Genomic DNA, 7,834 nt, shown 5'->3' with positions numbered 1-7,834 from the left:
CCCAACCTTCCTTCCGAGGAGTGGCTGGTGGGTTTGAACAGCCAGCCTTCTGGTTAGCAGTCAAGTGCTTTAGCCACTATGCTACCAGAGCTCCCTAAAACTACATTAGGAAAAGTTAAACGTGAGTCTTCCCTGCATTTGAGAATCCCCACTATTAAGATTGTCCGTGAAAGATCTCAGGAGGGACCACTAAGTACTTTAGTGACTCCAGTGTCACCTTAGTGAACTGAATGTAATAATATGCTTTGAAATATCTTATTGATTACTGAGAGTCTTCTTTGAGGTTGCATATACAAACATTTTTAATGTATTCTGTTATATTAAATCATAAGTATGCACAATGTCATACAAGGTTAGTAAGAACAGATCCTGCAATGCAAGATATAAATGAAGAAGCAGTCCTTTTTGGAGAAGCATACAATGAAGGGTCAGCAACATGCAAGAGTCATGCAATGGGCAGAAATTGGACATGCAGGGGATCTGTTTTCCAGTGAAGGATCCCCACCTTACTGTTTTACTCTCTTCTTATGGGAGCATTGTCAATAAAGGAACAGACAGACCACTGAAGGTTCAGGCTGCCTGAATTAGATGTCAGTTATTTCTATTTGTCTGGGAAAGCCAGCTGCCAAGAACCAAGGAAATTTGGAGCTCAAGAGAAGGTATAACACTCCAGCCCACCAGGAAAATTAAGCTACCCATCCCACATTATTCAGACAAGCCAGAAATAACCTCTAGATCAGTTTTGGATAACTCTGCTCATTATGTTACATATTATAATTACTGGATTCTCTTCCAAAAATACAGTAATACTATTGTCAAAAGCAGACCAGTGGACTAAATGGACTTTGGGTTTGAAGTAATCGAACATTTATTTATGTCCTTACATTCTCAAATTATGTAATGATTACACATCTACAAGTGATTGCTTTGTTTATTGATTTTTTTAAAAAAGGGGCAAAATTAGGTTTAGTCAATCTGTCACTAGCTGTTATTGATATAATTTCACACAATTCCTGTTCTGCAAATTCTTTTACTATAAATATTGTTTTGCACTGTGCCATGCTCAATTTAGGAAGTATATGTCCACATAGAATCAAGCATACTAACATTCAGAAAGAAAATATACATGCTTAAGGAAGATGGGGCAATCTACTTCTGTAGTGATACTGCCTCAGAAACCCAAGGAGGGGTCGCTATGAGTCAGGTCCGACTCGACGGCACATAACAACAACAACAACAAATGCCTTAAACTTGATTTAAGACTGTATATGAAAAGTGTTTGAATGCATGTAGGGTTCAGATTATTTAAATACCTGCCATAACAAACAAATCTAAATATTGTTTCTTCCTTCTGTAAAGTATGACTAGAACATACTTTTATTACATTTTCCTAATTAATAAATAGAGAATTTGTTCATTATTCACTTAGAAACTTTAATCAAAATTAGTTCCCCAGTTATTTGGGAGTGTATTGGTTCTCTAGTACTGCTATAACAGAAATACCACAAGTGGATGGCTTTCACAAACAGGAATTTATTCCCTTAAAGTTTTGGAGGCTAGTAGTTTGAGTTCAAAGTGCTGGTTCTAAGGGCTGGGTGAAGGCCCTTCAGTTTTGGGCTTCAGTTCTACTTCCTATTCCAGGCCCACTGAAACTTGAGGTTTTCCTGCCTCATGCAGCTGCTGGCTGGTGAGGCTGATGAACCCAAAATTTATCGTCAAAATGGCACAATCCCAAAATTGGCAGGCAACACATCAGACCATTGATTCAAGTCCAGGAGCAATCCCAAGATCAGCAGGCAACACAGCAGGCCAAAATTTGGCCAAAAGTAGAATCCAGATGTGCCAAAAGCCAGAGACCTTCCTCAAAGCTTTTCCTTACATACTGGAAGCAGGCCATAACCTGAAGGCACACCTTAGCTGCTCACCACAGTTTCCACCATGGAGGTGATTCCAGTTGCATCAAGGGGAATAACTATATCCAGCTGCCCAGCCATTCAAAACCATAGCCCAGCCAAGTGGACGCATAAGCTTAACTACCACAGTGAGGGTGAGAGATTTTGTAAACTAACCAGGGTCAGTGGCATATTCAGGCAGAATTACAATATTTAAGTGCTATGTACTCACTACCGTGGAGTCGAATCCTACTCATAGCAACCCCTCCTTGGGTTTCCGAGGTGTTATTGCTACAGAAGTAGATTGCCCAATCTTCCTTCCAAGGAGTGGCTGATAGGTTTGAACCACCAGCCTTCTGGTTAGCAGTCAAATGCCTTAGGTACTATGCCACCAGAGCTCAGAGTTATCTTCAGTTTGAAATTGGCTTAAATCAATTATACAGAATTTTTGGTGTTTTCTTCTTTTATTGAATATGTTTTTATTTATTCTCCCTTGGGAGACATAAAAAAGCATGTTGTTGTACTTGTTAGGTGTCATCAAATCGGTTCTGACTCACAGTGACCCAATGTGCAACAGAAGCAAAAACTGCCTGGTCTTGCACCGTCCTCACAATCTTTGCTATGTTTAATCCCATTGTTGCAGCCACTATGTCAATCCATCTCACTGGGTCCTTTCCTCTTTTCCATTGACCCTGTACTTTTCCAAGCATGATACCCTTCTCCAGAGACCAACCCCTCCCGATAACATGTCCAAAGTGCATAGATGAAGTCTCGTCATCCTCCCTTCCAAGGAACATTCTGGCTGTATTTCTTCTAAGATTTGTTTGTGCTTCTTACCGTTCATGGTATATTTAATATTCATCACCAGCATTACATACTGTGGCATCACTTCTTCTTCAGTCTTCTTTATTCATTGTCCAGCTTTCTCTTGCATATGAGGCAATTGAAAATACATGGCTTGGGTCAGGTATACCTTAGTTCTCAAAGTGACATCTTTGCTCTCTAACAGTTTAAACATGTCTTTTGCAGCAGATTTACCCAGTGTAATACATTGACTGTTTTCTTGACTGCTTTTTTCAAAGGAGTTGATTGTGGATCCAACCAAGTGAAATGAAATTCTTGACATATCAATGTTGCTTAATGGTCCACTTGTGAGAATTTTTTTTTTTTTTTTTTTATGTTGAGGTGTAATTCATTTTGAATGCTGTAGTCTTTGATCTTCATCAGTAAGTGCTTCAAGTCTCCATCACTTTTAGTAAGAAAGGTTCTGTCATCTGTATATTGCAGGTTGTTAATTAGTCTTTCTCCAGTCCTGATGCTGCTTTCTTCTTCATAGTTCAACTTGTCAGATTATTTGGTCAGTAAATCAATTGAATAACTATGGTGAAAGGATACAACCCTCACACACACCTTTCCTGATTTTAAACAACATACGTAGTATCACTTTGTTCTGTTTGAACAACTTCTTTTTGGTATATGTATAGGTTCCTCATGAGCACAATTAAGTGTTCTGGAATTCTCATTTTTCACAATTTTACCCATAATTTGTTATGATTCACACAGATGAATGCTTTTACATAGTCAGTAAAACATAGGTTAATATCTTTCTGTTGTTCTCTGCTTTCAGCTAAGATCTATCTGACATTAGCAGTAATATCCCTCATTCCATGTCTTCTTCTGAATCTGACTTTAATTTCTTGCAGTTCCCTGTCAATGTGAAAGGTGTAGATGCTTATTTTTTAAAAGAGGTATGGAGGTTTGGAAACCCTCTCATTCCCAAACAGCTGACTCTAGAAATGGCAACTCACCAGAGTGACTTGGTTATACATGCACTTGTTTCAACTTCAAAAAAAGAGAGAATAAAAAACCCTGTCTGTTTTCTGATATTCAAGCAAAGTTTGCATGTGGTTGGATTTAGAGGAATAATTAAAGTGGAACAGCTCATCTCAAAGCTAAGGCCACCAACACTCTGGGGAATTTGTTGACGAGTAGCCCAGATTGCTGTTTATCCAAAATGGTAGATTGTTCATTAAACAGAAACTTCATCAAACATTGCCGTGATATGGTTTACATATGAAAAGCTATATTCTTTACTTAACATTCACAAGTTGCTTATGGATTAATTAGCCCATCTGCCACAACAAATATGGCAAATTCTTACATCTTTTGCATTGATTGCTGAAATGTGACTTTCCCTATCTATTTAAGATACTGCTCTTGAAACAATGGAAAATAATAACTGTTTAGAGAGAAGACACTTATTTTTCAGATCGCTAATTATTATGCCATCAGTTGAATAATTCTAACTTTTAAGGAGATTTGTGTATATGGAACTGAGTTGATAAGTTTGGAGATACCCCATAATTCTCAGAAAATTGTTTTACATGATCAGTTTTCTTTTAGTCCCCATCATCTGTTTACTTGTCAGTTCATTTGAATATCATGTTCTAGTACTGATTCAAGTTTGATATGATTAAAACCACCCTCTTCACTTCTTTCTATTCCCAAATTTAGTTTGTTTGAGGGCCACTGTTTATCCAAGGCCTTCCATCATTGGCATCTTCCCTAACTCTTCTATACTGTTGCCAATTCTGATAACTTCTTTTTGTATAATGGTGCTCATTTCTCATTTCTCTCAAATCAGGTGGCAAAATCACCATTTCAGAGTCCACTCATTCACTCTGGGACTAGAATTTTATCAAATTTCAATCACAGTAGTGTTTTCAGTTATATCCTAGTTGCTTGGTAGCAATAGAACAAAATCAGTTTTTGCCACAGTTATCAAAATGCCACATGAAGAAAGATATGGCAGTCTGCTTCCATAAAAGTTAATAGCCTTGGAACGCTATGGGACAGTTCTACTCTGTCCTATAGGGTTGCTCTGAGTTGGTATCAACTCAATAGCAATAGCTATACTAATAGATGGAGTTACCTCATATACTTCTTGTTTATAATGCCACTGTAACCTCTAACCCATTCCACTCAAGAACTGCTTTAGAAAAGAAAAAAAAAAAGTATCTTTCCATATAACATGTTTATTTACATCAAATTGCCATCCTTCTTGAAATATTTCTATATGTAAACTCCTTATTAAAACCCCATAATACAAAGATATTTTTAAAAATCTTTGAATTCCCTTTCATTTCTTCCCATCAGTTTTCCTCCCAACCTTCTTCATCCATTTTTTCCTCCTGATAATCATTTTTTCTGCCCCTTTCTAGCAAATGATCTTCCCTCCATTTACTGGGCACCAAGCACAGTTTGGATCTCCACCCTTAACCACCCAGATTACGCGAAACACCTTTAGTGGAGGATGTCCCCATCTCCATTCTCATCTCATAACGAAATTAAAATTAGTTAGAGAAAGGGAGAGAGGGAAGGATAGAGACAGACTCTAATGGGAAATAAATAGAATGATAAGGATACAGCACCATGAAATACCAAATTGTGTATTGGCCTAGGATTTAACCACTTAAAAATGGTTTTGCTGTTAATTTATTTTTTAATTTACTATAACATTTTTCCATATGATTAAATCTTTAGGTTTTCTTCCATTGTTATTTTTCTTCCTAGTTCTTAACTGATGATAACTGAACAAAGAAACTGTCAGAAAATACCAATTAAGCTATTCTTTTTTTCTGTTGTGAAAAGTATAATTTATAAAATGGTGACCTTTTGGTAGGCTAACAGTATGTTGATGAACTTCAAGTGGAGTGAAAAAAAAAGTGTTTTGTATCATCAATTCTTACATTTTCTAAGGGATCATGTGGGCAGTAGAGCCTTTAAAGGTCAAAGACTTCTTTACTTTGAGAGATATTAAATAGCTTATGAAAATAGAGGTCAGCTGCATGATAAGTAGAAGAAAAGAGCATTCTCAAATGGGGAAGTAAGATATTTGAGATTACATTTACTGTCCATTTTTAAGATTGTATATGATTGTCTTCAGAGCAAAGAATGAAATTTGCATATGAATGTTACAATTGTAAATGAATGAATGTACAGGTCTTAGAATCAGTAGCTATTGATCTTGCTGTTGTTGTTGTTGTTATGTGCCGTCGAGTCAGCCCTGACTCATAGCGACCCCTCCTTGGGTTTCCGAGGCAGTATCACTACGGAAGTAGGATTGCCCAACCTTCCTTCCGAGGAGTGGCTGATGGGTTTGAACCGCCAGCCATCTGGTGAGCAGTCAAGTGCCTTAGCCACTATGCTACCAGAGCTCCTGTATGAACACTAATGCTGTCTGCATATACTTAAGCATTCCAATAAGAGGAAATGGTTTCATAGCCTAAAATACTCTTCAGTAAGTTTTATGTTTTTGCTGAAATGTATACTATCCTGGACTTTTCAAAAGTAATCTTAACTTGGTTTATAGGAAAAGAGCATAGATATCAATTGTCAATAGAGAACTGAAGGGGCACCAAAAAGGGAGAAGGCCAGAAACAGAAAAGGCAATTTTACCTGCCACATAGATTCTTACAGACCAGTCTTGTCTACTCTTTGATCATGTCCTACAACACTGGAATTTATAAATACAGACACCAACAAAAAACACAGGATATGGATGTCATTCATCATGAGCAGCTAGATTTTAGGTTGTTCTTTCCCAGTCTTGAACTCCTCTTACCACTTGCCAACTACACTTTCTTGGGGAGATAGTGGTGGCCCTAGCCAAAGAATCTTTGATCCAGCAGGAGCTCAAGGAATGAATGACTATTCTGTCTAGAAGTGTCCCATGTCAGCATACTCCCATATGCCCAAGTCATCAACATTCCAGTATGTATTCATTGTCAGTGAAAATTCAGTGGCAGTCTTCAAGTTTAGTCCATGGTGAAAAGAATCAGAAAGTGAATACACAGATTAGTGAATGTGTTTGAGCACACAGGTAGAATCTTCAACTGAGGTTTTTTACTGGTGATCTGAGAACTACACTGGGACATATTTTGCTGGTGAGGAAACTTAATTGCTCATTTTTTTGAAGCTACATTAACTCTTTCAGGGTCCATTGAGTAAATTGGCTCCTGTAGGTCATTAAGCCTGTCTACATGATGTGACGCTTTCTACCTGCCATTGTGTCATTTACCCCAAAAAACCCCATACTTGCTCTGCACACACAGATTCTTTGTCTACTCAGGGAGAGAGAATGTGTTCATTTGAATAACAGCAATGACTGTTTGACTGCAACTCAGCGACTTCCTTTGCTTCTTTTAAGGCACCCAGGGATTTCTAAGGTTTTGCTAGTGCATAACAATCATCAGAGCCTCGCCAACCAGTGGTTGTTGTTAGTTAATTGTCTAGAAATGGTATAATTTCAGGGGTATTGGGTGAAGTATTCTCCCTGAAATACATCTTCCTATTTTCAAAATCCACCATTATTTGATACTTTTAAGGTGGGAGTCATAGAGCTATTTCTGGATTATAGGGTCTCTTATTAAAGCATAACCTCCACTAACAGGAAGGGTCAAAGGCTGTGTAATCACAACCCATTTTGAAGGAGTAAATTGACAACTATCTGAGAAAAGTATGTACTGTTCAGCAAGAGAATGTTTGGAAAATTGTATAGGTGTTTTGGGTGCCACAGATGCTGGCCCTCAATAGGCAGGTATGAGAGTTTCACACAAAAAAATAATTTTCCTGTCACTAACACCAATGAAGGCGCTCCACTGGTATAGTGGTTAATGCATTCAGCTGATAACCAAAAGGTCAATGATTTCAACCCACCAGCCACTCCAGGGGAGAAAGATGAGGTAGTCTGAGTCCATAAAGATTTACAGCCTTGGAAACCCTGTGGTGTAGTTCCACTCTGTCCTAAAGCATCACTATGAGTCAGAATCGACTTGATGGTGGTGGTTTTTTTTTTTTTTTTTTTGAAACACCAATGATTCTGCCACCAGTTGAGAAGCAGTGGCTAAGGACTACCTTAAAAAAAAAAAAAAAAAACCAAA

At 37.8% G+C, this 7,834-nt stretch overlaps 1 protein-coding gene across 1 annotated transcript in view; it reads left to right on the top strand.

The window, feature by feature from the left end:
- PDZRN4 (PDZ domain containing ring finger 4) overlaps positions 1-7,834 on the top strand; it is a 591,189-nt gene that overhangs the window by 472,007 nt on the left and 111,348 nt on the right. The gene's annotated exons all lie outside the window — the stretch shown is intronic.

Source organism: Orycteropus afer, unplaced genomic scaffold (assembly GCF_000298275.1).
Source record: "Orycteropus afer afer isolate SDZICR_OR568_19922 unplaced genomic scaffold, OryAfe1.0 scaffold00045, whole genome shotgun sequence".
Taxonomy (NCBI): domain Eukaryota; kingdom Metazoa; phylum Chordata; class Mammalia; order Tubulidentata; family Orycteropodidae; genus Orycteropus; species Orycteropus afer.
The sequence above is the reverse complement of the archived record's forward strand: the minus strand, read 5'-3'. Positions and strand labels throughout refer to the sequence as shown.